Source organism: Protopterus annectens, chromosome 11.part0 (assembly GCF_019279795.1).
Source record: "Protopterus annectens isolate FY-2018-M chromosome 11.part0, PAN1.0, whole genome shotgun sequence".
NCBI classification, from domain to species: domain Eukaryota; kingdom Metazoa; phylum Chordata; order Ceratodontiformes; family Protopteridae; genus Protopterus; species Protopterus annectens.
The window spans coordinates 386,158,199-386,173,195 of NC_056745.1; the positions used below are offsets into that span (position 1 = coordinate 386,158,199).

The window sequence follows — 14,997 nt, forward strand, 5'->3', positions numbered from 1 at the left end:
GCATTTTCTCAAACTCTTACTATCTGGAACATGAGCAATGACTGAGATGAATTCTGGACCTGCATCCTTGGATCTCTTTTCAGCTTGTAGCTTCTTATTTCTCCAGGAGATGAGCACAACAACAGCCATATTGTACATGCCATTTCTGTTGTGGGTCATTACGTTTTGTGTCAGTGGGAACCAGCTTGCTACAACTGGTGAATAAATGCATGAATCAGTGTTGTGTTCTGCAAGGATGCTGATTGCTTGCAATTGCAATTAGACATTTGTTCTACCATAGCCTTCAGTGTTGCTCCTTGGCTACCTGGACCATTTTCATTTTTTATTCTATTACTAAATTGCTGTAGCTAAATCCATAACTACCATGACGGTTTTATCTTCTACCTGTGCCCTGAAGACAGTCTACCATGCTGTTGAAGATGTGAAGAGGTGCCTGTCTGAGCAAAGTCTGTCCATTTCCAAAGGTAAATCACTGCTGCTTGATGAACAGGTGAATGTGTTTTTGTATGACATGAATGGTTGTTATACCAAGCTCAAAGAGCTGGTACCAAACTTGCCCCCAACAAGGTCAGCAAGATATAGATCCTTCAGCATGTCATTGACTATGTTTGGGGTCTGCAGCTTGAACTACATGAGCATCCGAGTATGGTTCACCTAGGGGTTATTAACTCCCAGACACCACTCAGCACTCTAAATGCAGAGCTCACCACAATTTCAGTGGAGGCTGTGTCTCTGATGAAAGAATTTTGTGTCGCTAAAATGGACTCATTTTCACTTGAAAATTAATGAACTGGCTTGGACAGTACACAGTTAACATCTTGTCTTCCAATGCTTCAGCAGCCCTCAAAGTCAATTGAGGAATATTCGAAAAAACAGCCAGATAGAGACCGCCACGATATAAATAAAACTAATTTATTGTGAAACAAGCGCATTCACATGCATCCAAGCATGCTTCCTCAGGTTTATACAACTTTACTCCATTAGATAGCTTTTATATAATTCTAAACCATCTACTAATTAACTTTAATTTAATCAACTGATGAAATCAATTAATTAATTAAGCTGCTAAAACCAGTAAGGCAGCTTAAGGAAAAACAAGCATAGATAAAGATATATATTAGTTATTTAAAGCACAAAACAGTATTATTAAAATATATTTATGCATACATATATGTGTACATAACATCATAAGAACATCATAAAACATCCTAATCAAAATTCAATAGAAATAAAATGAAAATGACTGTTATAATATACAAATGTAAAAATATATAAATATGTATATATAAATGAATATATATATGTGTATTGTGTGTGTTTTGTATTGAAAAAATATATAAAATAGAGAAAAGGAAAATTAGAATACTCTAACAAAACTACATGTGGAATAATATAATAAGTGTATTAAATGGGTTGTAATGTAACATAACCTAGAATTAATCTTAAATTCTAATCACGTGCAGTTAAAACAGATTTGATACTAATCCAAAAATTAAACTGCAAGGAACCACCATGAAAATTGAAGTAGAGTTTAATAGAAGAACGAGTGCTTTCACGTACACTCAGGTGCGCTTCATCAGGTTACATTCAAACAGTGGAGACTATTCACTTATATACAAAGACAAACTTCAATTAGGCAATCAAACAAGACAATAATTGAACAATTAAAACCATGATGGTTTCAAAATTTAAAAGGGCAACAATTTCTAGTTGCTCCAACATCAAATTCAAACGTATGAGTGTATTGTAAATAAAAATTACATAATTTTTCATCAGTAAAATAGATGATTAAAATAACATAAAAATAAAAATAAGTATACAGTGTAAATCACAAGCATATTTCATTATTAATACTACGCCAAATATCAACAACTAATTTAAACGCAGTTCATACAAGCAGTTTATACTACAGACTGGAATAGGTCATATCAGATGAAACCTTTCATCTCATAATATTTAATGTTGTTCAAAAACCTTCATAAGGTGTTCAATTTTAATAACAAAGACCCAGAATAGATGTTTAAATGTCCGACTAAAAATAGTCGTTATGCTATCGCTGCATCTTATATTGGGCGGTAGCATAGTATGCCCATCATAACACTAATAATATCCCATCAATCAAAAAATCATGCTAAAAAATTCTATTATATATTTTTAATGTTATCTGATATTTAATATCAGCAAGTTAATCATATATCCAATACAAATTAATTTACAAATAGATCAGAGCATAAAGAACAGGAATGTTAGTAACATATAAGTGCATAAGCATAGTGTAAAAACACATACAATAGTGTGAATATATCTATTATTTAAGTACCCATTCATGATTAAGCAGTAAATACTGCTATTAATTGGTTCCAAACTAACCAAATATACGTGTTAGTCTCATAATAATATGAATATGTACAGGCTATATATATCAGGAGATAGTCAAGACTCCTTAGTTGATAATGAGGTCTCGAATTATACTACGTTTATTTATTATACAACAAATATAGAGGGGTTGCCTCTTGCCGAGATTATTGAAAGTATGAGGACTACGGGATGTTACGTTTACTACTGTGCAGATTGATCAGTAGTACGAGTGGACGTGGTATTGAAGGTTTCAGTTCAGGACGTGTTTGTATTTCGTTTTCCTGCACGACAACTGTTTTGCTGCAGAGACCTTATTTATTTATTATTTTGGACATGAGGGATACTTCTACTTTCTTTAATGAAGTGTTTGAGGTTTATTCGGGATTCATTTCGATATGTGTATGTGCCGTACGTGTTGTCTGGTGCTGTTTGGTATATTGCATTCTCGGGATTCTTGGCTTTCGCGCTTACAGTGTCGTGATTTTGCGTTTCAAGCATGTTTCAATTCGCGTTTCTAAACGGGAACCATATATATATATATATATATATATATATATATATATATATATATATATATATATATATATATATATATAAAATACACACACACACACACACACACACACAAATATATATGGATTCACTTCAAATAAAGAACCAAAATATTTTAATTGATTGAATGAGTCAGTTCAGTCATTTTTATCTCACATCATTCATATACCAACTCCGCAGAGTGTCTAAGGAAATGAACTGCTGTTCAGCCATATGCTTCACTTGTGGCACAAATGTCCATGTTTCTGGCACAGATATGTTGGTTTCTTAATCTTTTTCACTTTGTTGCATGCTAGGCCTATTATATTATGCATCTATTTGTATTGCAGTATTAACACAGTAATGCTGTTACAAACTGTTAAACAAATGTTACCATTTCTGTTTTCTTGTCTGGTCTGTACTGTGCATAGTTATTGCACAATGTAGCATGATAAACAAATGTTACTATTTCTGTTTTCTTGTCTGGTCTGTACTGTGCATAGTTATTGCACAATGTAACATCATCATCAAGAATTTCTCTGTTTGTATAAACATTTATTAAAAATATAGAAATACTGAATACAATAATATGTTTTACAATTCTGTCCTGGTATACATATTTAGAAGCTTATCAGTAAAACCCAAAAGAAAGATCTAGGAAGGCTAGACTTTTCACTGTGTGATTCTTTAAAATTCTTGTGTTAGAGGCAACATGGGATATATGCAAATGACCCTTTAAGGACAGCAGGTGTTTCAGCTATATGGCAATTCTGAATGTCCATGACTTTCAGGTGTTTAAGCTATATGGTAATTCTGAATGTCCACAACTTTTTTTAAGTCTATTAATAGACAAATTCACATCAATTATGCCAGACACCACTATCTGTGGACATGCATGTTTCAATCTTCTTTTGCCATCACAAGCACAGTGTAAGTGGAAAGTTTAACTAAAAATAAACACCGGGCTGTGATACCCAGCTAATATCCATAACCATTAGGGTGTCTAAGAAGGCTGAAACATACATGTCCACACCTAGTGGGGTTTGGCTTAATTGGTTTGAATTTGTCCATTAATAGACTTAAAACGAAAAAAAAAAGCCACAGACATTCAGAATTGCCATATAGCTGAAACACCTTATGTCCTTAAAGGGTTATTTGCATATATCCTGTGTTGCCTCTAATACAAGAGGTTTAAGGAATCACACAGTGGAAAGTATAGCCTTGCTAGATTTTTTCTTTTGGTTTTTACTGATTGATTTCTCTGTGTGACCTTTTTTACTCATTGTTTTAGTATATTTAGAAGTTTAGGAAATACTACCTTAAGTATATCAATATTGACTCATTTTTTCAAAGGTGAGCTTTCAAAAAAATCTTACAGCCTACTACAGTGAAGTTTTTGGTGTAATTAAACAGGAAATGTATCACACACAGTGTGTGTGTATGTGTGTGTGTGTGTGTGTGTGTGTGTGTGTGTGTGTGTGTGTGTGTGTGTGCGCGCGCATATATGGGTCTACTTTCTCTTACTGAAATTACGTTTAATCGAACCTCAAGTAACTAAGACCAGACTTCTGAATCTAGAGTATTCTGAACTCTGAGTTTGCCAAAGTTCATTTCAGTGAAATAATAAATGGGAAGCTGGTAGTGTGAGAAGTACAAATATACAGTGTTTATGTACCTTCTCATACACAATGCCAGTTCTGTGACATGGCAGATATGATGGCAATGTTAGCAATTTAGAGCATATAGAAAATTATTTTCACAGCATTGTAGCATTTACATGTTGAGTGCACTACATTTAAGATAGTGAAATCCACCCTTGTTGTTCCTGTAGTGTGATCTCGCAGTTGGTATATATAATTTACAGGAAGTGTGGCAGACATAGCCGTCCACGAGGCAGTGCAGAGGCGATTGCCCACCTGCAAAACTGTTAGGAAATGTGTGTTTTTTGTGTTTATTTTTGCCATAGGTGTATTTTTGTTTTGTGGTTAGGGAAAGCCAGTGTTCAGAATACTGTAGATTCTGAAAATTGGTCTTCGTTACTTGAAGTTTGATTAAAAATAATTTTAGTAAGAGAGAGTAGACCCATATATATATATATATATATATATATATATATATATATATATATATATATATATATATATATATATGTATATGGTTCACTATCACAATGCCGACGTGCACTTGCACGGCTATGAAGTATTTGAACAACAGATGTTCGAATACTTCATATTTCGGCAGGTGATGTGAGTGAACGTTACCATTGTGAATGGACTGTGCATTCGCGATGCTAACGTTCGCTCATGTGAGGGGATCGTGGTACAGAGCGGTTAGGGAAATACATCCCTTTCCTCACTGTAGTGCAATCGCGGAGTTGGAATATTAAGTTGGGGGTGTGTGGGGGGTGCAGCCCTCCACAGGGGGGGTGCAGGGGGGCTTTCCCCCCTGCATAACTGTGTGTTTAGGCTGGTTAGGTAGGTAGTCACGGGATGGGTGGGAGTGCTGTGTATTGCTGAAAATGTCGCGAGCGACATTTTTGACAATACACAGCTGTTTTCGAATTTAGGAAAATTCGGAAATGTTCATTTCCGATGTATAAATTCGAAAATGCAGACACGTTTTGTTCTGATTTTTGAATTTATGATAGTAAACCTATATATATATATATATATATATATATATATATATGGTTCCCGTTTAGAAACGCGAATTGAAACTTGCTCGAAACTCAAAATCACGACACTGTAAGTGCGAAAGCCAAGAATCCCAAGAATGCAATATACCGAACAGCACCAGACAACACGTACGGCACATACACATATCGAAATGAATCTTGAATAAACCCCAAACACTTCATTAAAGAAAGTAGAAGTATCCCTCATGTCCAAAATAATAAATAAATAAGGTCTCTGCAGCAAAACACGTCGTGCGGGAAGCGAAATACAAACCGTCCTGAACTGAAACCTTCAATACCACGTCCACTTTCACTGCTGATCAATCTGCACGGTAGTAAGCGTAACATCCGTAGTCCTCATACTTTCAATAGATTGTGAAGTATGAGGACTACCGAAGATATTCGTTACTGTACGTGTCTCAGCGTAATCAAGTTCAACGTGTTATTCGTTTTCTGCCGTATGACATTGAGGCTATTCTTTTAATGAAGTGTTTGGTGTTTCCGAGATTCATTCGATATGTGTATGTGCGATATGCTGTCTGGTGCTGTTTGGTATATTGCAACCGAGATTCTTGGCTTAGCGCTACAGTATTACGTGTTCGTTTCAACATGTTTCAATTACGGCGAACTCTATATATATATATATATATATATATATATATATATAAAATACACACACACACACACACACACATACACACACACACAAATATATATGGATTCACTTCAAATAAAGAACCAAAATATTTTGATTGATTGAATGAGTCAGTTCAGTCATTTTTATCTCACATCATTCATATACCAACTCCGCAGAGTGTCTAAGGAAATGAGCTGCTGTTCAACCATATGCTTCACTTGTGGCACAAATGTCCATGTTTCTGGCACAGATATGTTGGTTTCTTAATCTTTTTCACTTTGTTGCATGCTAGGCCTATTATATTATGCATCTATTTGTATTGCAGTATTAACACAGTAATGCTGTTACAAACTGTTAAACAAATGTTACCATTTCTGTTTTCTTGTCTGGTCTGTACTGTGCATAGTTATTGCACAATGTAGCATGATAAACAAATGTTACTATTTCTGTTTTCTTGTCTGGTCTGTACTGTGCATAGTTATTGCACAATGTAACATCATCATCAAGAATTTCTTTGTTTGTATAAACATTTATTAAAAATTTAAAAATACTGAATGCACTAATATGTTTTACAATTCTTTCCTGGTATACATATTTAGAAGCTTATCAATAAAAACCAAAAGAAAGATCTAGGAAGGCTAGACTTTTCACTGTGTGATTCTTTAAAATTTTTGTTAGAGGCAACATGGGATATATGCAAATGACCCTTTAAGGACATCAGGTGTTTCAGCTATATGGCAATTATGAATGTCGATGACTTTTCAGATGTTTAAGCTATATGGTAATTCTGAATGTCCATGACTTTTTTTAAGTCTATTAATGGTCAAATTCACATCAATTTTACCAGACCCCACTAGCTGTGGACATCATGTTTCAATCTTCTTTTGCCATCACAAGCGCAGTGTAAGTGGAAATTTTAACTAAAAATAAACACAGGGCTGTGATACCCAGCTAATATCCATAATCATTAGGGTGTCTAAGAAGGCTGAAACATGCATGTCCACACCTAGCGGGGTTTGGCTTAATTGGCCTGAATTTGTCCATTAATTGACTTAAAAAGAAGAAAAAGCCATAGACATTCAGAATTGCCATATAGCTGAAACACCTGATGTCCTTAAGGGTTATTTGGATATATCCTATGTTGCCTCTAATACAAGAGGTTTAAGAAATCACACAGTGGAAAGTCAAGCCTTGCTAGATTTTTTCTTTTGTTTTTTATTGATTGTTTTCTCTGTGTGACCTTTTTACTCATTGTTTTAGTATATTTAGAAGTTTAGGAAATACTACCTTAAGTATATGAATATGTTTTCATTTTTTCAAAGGTGATCTTTCAAAAAAATCTTACAGCCTACTACACTGAAGTTTTTGGAGTAATTAAACAGGTAATGTATCACACATTATTTATATATGATATGCAAAGAAATCCTAATATTGACAAGGCAGACATTGTCCAATAGCTTATACAATTATGGTTATATATACTTACACAAGTGAGAATATCAAAAAAATTATTGTACTGCTATACTCCAAAGTTTTTAGAATAATAACCAGGGCAATTTGATGTCTGAGATGCCATGAATTGCAAGTCACCTCACAGTTAGACGTTGCCCGTTCGATTCTCAGAGCATCTTCTGTGTGGCAACATGTGTGAATGGGCGTTCCTTCATTGAAGGTTGTGCGTTAGGACTGGCAAGCCAGCACGTAAAACTCTACTGCCAATCATTAGTGGACCATAGGGTGACATGCCCTGTATTGGCCAGTGTTAACACTCCATAGTTTTATTGGGGGCCAGTATGCATTGTACTACACACATTCTGGAACTTGAGTACACATGTGTGTATTATGTGACGTAGGTTGACACTGTGCTGTGGGTGATGCTGTTGTTGCTATCTGTCATTGGTTTGCATTACTAAGGTTAACACTGTCCCAGCTGCATAATCCTTTAGTAATGTACACTGTTCACCTACAGCGTTGCATGGACCGTGCTATCACAAACACAAGAAATACTCAGTTATACAGTAAAAGTGCATTAGTCTCATTGGACCCCTGCCATAAACTAAATATATATAATAGAAGGTGTGAAGTTGTACCAAAAAGAGTTACATACCAAGAAGGGATAACCTCTCTGGTCCAGTATCATTGGGAAAATACAAGCCCTCATTAATCCTACAAGAGCGAAGCTTTAAAATACAAATTGGCAAAGGATTCCAAAGACAACACTAAAAGCTTTCTTTAGTGCTGTTTATAATCTAGAGAGGAAATCTCAGATCGGGTCAAGAGTTATGTAAATGGTCACAAAGTACACTTATCTGAATGGCATTACCAATATCTTGTCAGACAGTTTGAATCTGGATTTTACCACTTACTGTCGTTACACAAGGGCCACATTTCCAGACCTGAAGAATGTAAAACCTGATGATTCACAGACACTCTAGTTAAAACATCTCTTTACCAAAGTCCAAACCACAGTGGCAATGATATTGGACGAAGTGCCCTGGCTGTAATGTCATACACAAGCTGACATATGAAGTCACCACTCCTTCAACACTCTGTTCAGATGCAGCCTCTATACACTACAGGTTACATACTTGTGGAATGATGCCGCGGTAATGGTGTTCACAGTCCACATGGGTTGAGCTACAACTTCTTCTTCTTCTTCTCCTTTTGGATGCTCCCATTAGGGAGTTAGCCACAGTAGATCGTCTGTTTCCATTTCTTCCTGCCCTCTGCATCTTGCACTGTCATACCATCCACCTGCATGTCCTCTCTCACCACATCCATAAACCTCATCTTAGGCATTCCTCTTTTCCTGTTACCTAGCGGCTTCACCCTTAGCATCTATTTCACAATATACTCTGCATCCCTCCTCAGCACATGTACAAACCAACATAATCCTGCCAATCTGGCTTGCTCTACTAACCTTCAAACCTGGGCTGACCCTCTAATATACTTATTCCTAATCCTGTCCTCCCTTGTCACACCCTGTGGAAATGTTAACATAAATTTATTAAGGGTAGAGCTACAACAGATCCTGGAAACTCTCACCCTATAAGCCAGACAAATGTTATCTGGAAGGCTATGGAGCACAGCATTATGGAACTCATTAACAGAGACATTATCAACCTGCAAACACTGCACCATGCCCACTTACGTTCTCTAAAGGCCAGATCATGGCTCCTACACCTAGTAGACTTCAAGCCAGTTAACAAGGCTATATGTGAGGGAGGAGAGGTCCACACAGCCAAGCTATAGCTCAACAGCAATTCATACCTATCCCACATTCTGGTATTATACATAACCTCAACAGACTGACCATAAACGATTGTTAGATGATGGATTGACAACTGACACACAGATGTAAGACACACAGTAACATTTTCAGCCTCCGTGTACAATTCTATGCCAGTAACAAGTGGTATTCACCTGCACTCAGTCCTGGGAGCACTCCTGTTTGGCATATAGCTTTCTTAGGTACAAGCAAACACAGTAGGGATATGTCTGCTCACGTTTGAATAAAATGCATTCTGTGGTCTATACTTTATTCTCCATATGACACACACATCCTCCAAAAGGGTATCATAGAGACAGATACCTGGTGTCAAAATCACGCTGTAAAGCTATAAGCCAAAGAAAGCATAGTTATCCACTTTTAGAAAACAAAGTATCCCCAGAGTACCACATAGGTAGTAGCCTCCAAAATGTGGAACAGGTACTAATGTATACATAGAGCCATGTGTTTAGTCATCTCTCCTTTGATAATCACATTATCAAAGGGTTTTGGAAATCCCTCTGTGGAGCACATAAGCAATCAACAGTTTGCATGCAGATCCACAGAGGTTGTTGCACACCTATAATGATTAGTCATCTTTGACAGACTTTGCTTGCTTTGGAATAGGATTCAAATATACCTCAAGCATAAACCCTCACTCACACTCTTCAATAGAAACTCGTGATAGAGTGGATTCTGAAACAGAAGGACGCACATTGGCCCAGGGATCACTGCAGTGACTAAGCTTTTCACAAGCATACTGAAGTGACCTAAGGTCTGGAAAGTGCCAGCATGCTCTGGCAAAGCTAACCAATGCTTTCATGGAGAAAGCAAAGTACCCACCTATGAAAAAATTGAGGTCACATGTATGTATATGGCTTTGCCCCACAGCTACCTTACATGTGTTATGCACATACAGTTGTCATTGTGATATGTCATACACTAGAAAAATCAAAACCCACTCCACATTGACCAACGGTGTCACACACTCTCACAGTTAGTAAGTGCAGGATTCAAACTCCTAGCTAATTACATTATGATACTACAGCAGTATGCATTTACATGACGCACTATACACATTAATGGCATTACACATTCCCATAGGTGTATTTGTAGGATGGTGACATCATCAGACTTGACAAAGACGAGTATATCATTTTTAAGGGGTGTGAGTAGTCTCCAAAAAGTTGCTCTTTCATCAGGGAAAGACAGACACACACAAAGTTGGCAAGTGCAGGATTCAAACCCCTACCTAACTACATTAGGACACTACAACAGTACACATTTACATGACACACTATACACATTACTGGGATTTCACTTTCCCACAGGTATATTTGTGGGATGGAGACATCATCACACTTGACAAAGATGAATATGTCACTTTTAAGGGGTGTGAGTAGTCTCCAAAAAGTTTGCTCTCTCACCAGAGAGAGACAGACACACATAGTGCAGGGTTCTTAATCCAAATTAAGTACTTCTTTACACTTCAGCAAGCAATATGGAGTTACATGTGCAATACAGACAATACTTGCTGACAGTTTGCCCAAAGGTTTTTTTCACATTTGCTAACCTCCGCAGGCTTATCATACTAGGTGTATTGTGAGTGTATTGTATGCATAGGCTATAACTATATCATATATGGGTTGATGCACCACTTGCTGGTGCACACAGGGTCAAACCGGTGGCTAAGCTCTGTCAACCCAATACTGGACAATACAGTCAAGAGGAGTAGGGTCATACAAGCACATCACCAACAGTCTCACATAGACCTACAATATAAGCACCAGCAAAACACACACATAAATACACATTACCATACTCGGAGAATACAAATATTAATCTGAAAAAGATAGAGTGTCCTCCTAAGCAGACAAGCAAGCAACATGCACCTCCAAGCGCACGCCAGAAAACACATAATACACCAAAGCTGTGTGTAAGTTTCACAACAGGCCCTAAGGCAAAACAACATACCCAACACACTAGTAATAGGTGACTCCATAGTCAGGCACACAGATGTTCCACTCACTAGGTTGGACAAGGTGAAGGTTACTGTCAGTTGTCTGTCAGGTGCTATGATCCACCACATAACACAAGCACTTAGATCACTCCAGAACAGGTACATATATGACGCGGTCTTTGTACATGTCAATGTGAATGATCTGAGACATACCTCCCAGGAAAACATGACAAGAGATATAGAGTAGCTGTATGATCATGTAGCCCAGGCTGGTATGACCCTGACCTTGATTAGCATCTTACCTTCACCTACATGATACTGCAATATAACAGAAAGATGATAAACTTCAACAATTGGCTGAGCTTCTGGTGTCATTCAAAGGGTATCCAGTCTCTGTCTGCCTGGGATGACATGACAGACATGCCTGTTGCTTTACTAGAGATGGTTTGCACCTGTCACCCTATGCGTTTGAATACTACTTTGGCCAAGGCTCTTGCTGTCCCTATATTACAATTTTTAGGCAAGGCTCATAAGTTCATAGGTAGGTACTAGGCTGCTCGGCCCTGGGGCTATACAAGATCAGCCAAGGTACCTGGCTTTTGCCACCCAAGAAAATTATTTTCCTGTGCCACTGTCGAGCCCAACCCAGAGCCACAGAGGTGATCCTAGGTGAATTTCCTATTTCCCATCCAATCATCAAGATTTTTCTTGAAGAGTGCTAGTGAGGAGCTTTGTTTGATATACATAGGTAGTTTATTCCAGAGTATGGGAAGTATCTGGGACAGGAATCTATCCCTCCGGCATGTTCTGTTTATTGTGGTGACAAGGATTAGGTCCCTAGAGGGTGTAATTCGGAGGGATTATGATTTCTTTAAGAGGAGCAAGTCCCACAGCTCTGGGTTTGACATAGCTTTGTATGTTAGGCAGAGATCACCTCTGAGTAGGCGATATGCGACGGAGTAAAGCTGGAGTTTTTTGAGACAGTCTGAGTAGGGCATCTGTTTGAGGCCAGTAATCCTCTTTGTGAGGTATTTCTGCGGCCTTTCCAGCTGTTGTAGATGTCTTGTGAGGTACATACCAAAAGGGGCGTTGTACTCTGTAATGGGTCTAATGAGTGATGAGTAGAGGGGAACAATGACCTCTTTTTTTCTGGATGAGAAACGTTTTGTGATGAGGTGTGCCACGTAGAAGGATTTCCTGATGACTGTGGCGCTGTGATTATCAAAGGAGAGACTACTGTCCACCTGTATCCCAATGTCTCTTATCACACTTTCGGTGTTAAGTATACTACTGCCTATGTTGTAGTTCATGGGTATAGAGTTTTTACCAAAGAGGATGACAATGCACTTTTTGGCATTGAGCTTGAGGCCATGGCTTTGACACCAGGCATCTGTCTCAGTGAGGCCCTTTTGTATGATGTCCGCACCATTAGGAGTTTTGATTATGGCTCCTAGTTTGCAGTCATCTGCGAACTTCATTAGCCAAAGACCTTCTGTGTTAGCCTGTACTTCAGAGAAGTAGACACCAAACAGGAGAGAGGACCCAGGACCGAACCCTGTGGTACTCCACTTGTCACTGGTCTGAAGTCGGATTTGGAGTCTGCGACTTTCACAGTGTGGGTTCTGTCAGTGAGCCAGTTGGCAACCCATCTTGTGACATAGGGATTTATACCTAGTTTAGTGAGTTTATCTATAATTCCAAAGTGGGGGATGGTGTCAAAAGCCTTGGCAAGATCTAGATAGGCTGTATAAATCACCTTACCCTTGTCTACGGCTTTGGTGACTGCTTCAAAGAAGTCTGTCAGGTTTAGGAGACATGATCTGCCTTTTACAAACCTGAACTGGGTGGGTCCAGAGTTTGGAGATTACCAATGTCTTTGTTTATAAGTTCCATGATGATACATTCCATGGGCTTGCAGACCAGGCTCATCAGGCTAATGGGGCGGTAGTTCCCGGGGTCTGTGGTAGCTCCCCCCTTGTGGAATGGGATAACCATCGCTGTGCACCATTCAGCAGGCACAAAGCCTGAGGTGAGGCTATGATTGAACATGGTACTTAGGTGGGGTGCCAATTTGTTCTGTAGTTCATGTAGAATGCAGCCTGGGATGTTGTCTGGTCCCATGGATGCTGTATTCTTGGCTTTGGAGAGTGTGGTTTTTACCTGTGCAGCCATGATTATAGGAACTTTGTATTCTTCCGGTATAGAGATGGGCTCTTTAATGGGTGGTGGGGGGGTAAAGTTAGCACTGAACCTATCTGCCGGGATGTTGGCAATATCAGTTGGGTCTGTATATTTAGTGCCATTGTGCTGTAACTCAGAGCAGATCTGTGTGTTGCCATTGAGATTCTTGACATAATTATAGAATGCTTTGTGATTGCCTTTAGAATCAGTGGCGATTTTGTTTTCATAACTAGCTTTGGAGGATTTTATCAGGGATCACAGCTTCTTACTGAGACTGATCAGGGAGCTCCTCCACTCATGGGAATTTACTCTCTTTTGCAACAGTTTCTTCCTTCTGTTGTACAGTTTGTTTATGGCAGGGGACCACCAGATTGGCTTCCTTTTTTTGGAGGATAGCATCTTGGTTCTGTTTGGGATAGCATGATCCATGCAGTCATGTAAGTGCTTATAAAGTGCAATTGTGTAGGATTCAGTAGTCGTAACTGTATTGTCCATCTTCATGGGTGTCATGAAGTTCACCACTTCTGTCTTAAGAAGCATGAAGTTGGCTTTGGAGAAAATATTTACCATGGTTTCCTTAATGGGGGGTGGGGGCAGAATGTGGATATCTAGAGTAATTAGCTTATTTTTGGATTGGACCAATGCGGCGTTGACTTTCATAGGGTGGAGACATCGGGTCACTCAGGACAAATGAAACCCCATAATCAACACTGAAAATAACCACAAAGTGAGGCTAAATACTATTCATTGCCAGAAAGTGTCTCAGCCCTCCAAATGCACAATAACACTCGAGGCACTTCTCAGTATGGAGAATATTGATATCCTGTGCAGTAACAGAAACTAGTTCAAGGCTGGTCCAGAGAGCACACCCAGCACTACCAGGATGCTAACTCATTCGACTTACCATCCAGCATCAGAACCTGGATCATAGCACATAGGGCGGGGATGTATCCATATTCATCAAGGATACCTACACCTCTCTCTACATCCTCTCTACAGGATATGTACCGCCATAGAATGTTGCACAGCAAACGTTTCTTCCCCACTCCACAGGGGTTGGGCCATGCAACAGACCCTTGGCATTCTGCTCTATGAATACTGATGAGTCCTGATCTATGCCAAAGGCAATGGAGCCAATTATAATGGAAGTTAACCAATAAAGGCATTGGCAACTCCTTCACACAGCGTTGAGCACCTAGTTTGGCCTTTGTCAAAGACAGATCATTTCTCCTGAACTGGATAGATTTTCTTTTGAGACATGGTCACCCAGGCTACAGATGATTGAAAAGAAGCTCCACACAGCCTACCTCCATACTCCTCAGCTAAGGGCTTTGACACCATTCCCCAGTCCAATAGTATCACTGCATGAATTCACCAATTCCTAGGCA

General features: G+C 38.6%; 1 pseudogene; it reads left to right on the forward strand.

Annotated features, from left to right (window-relative positions):
• The first annotated feature begins 364 nt into the window (after window positions 1–364).
• LOC122814824 lies at window positions 365–758 on the forward strand (annotated as a pseudogene).
• Window positions 759–14,997: the final 14,239 nt, after the last annotated feature.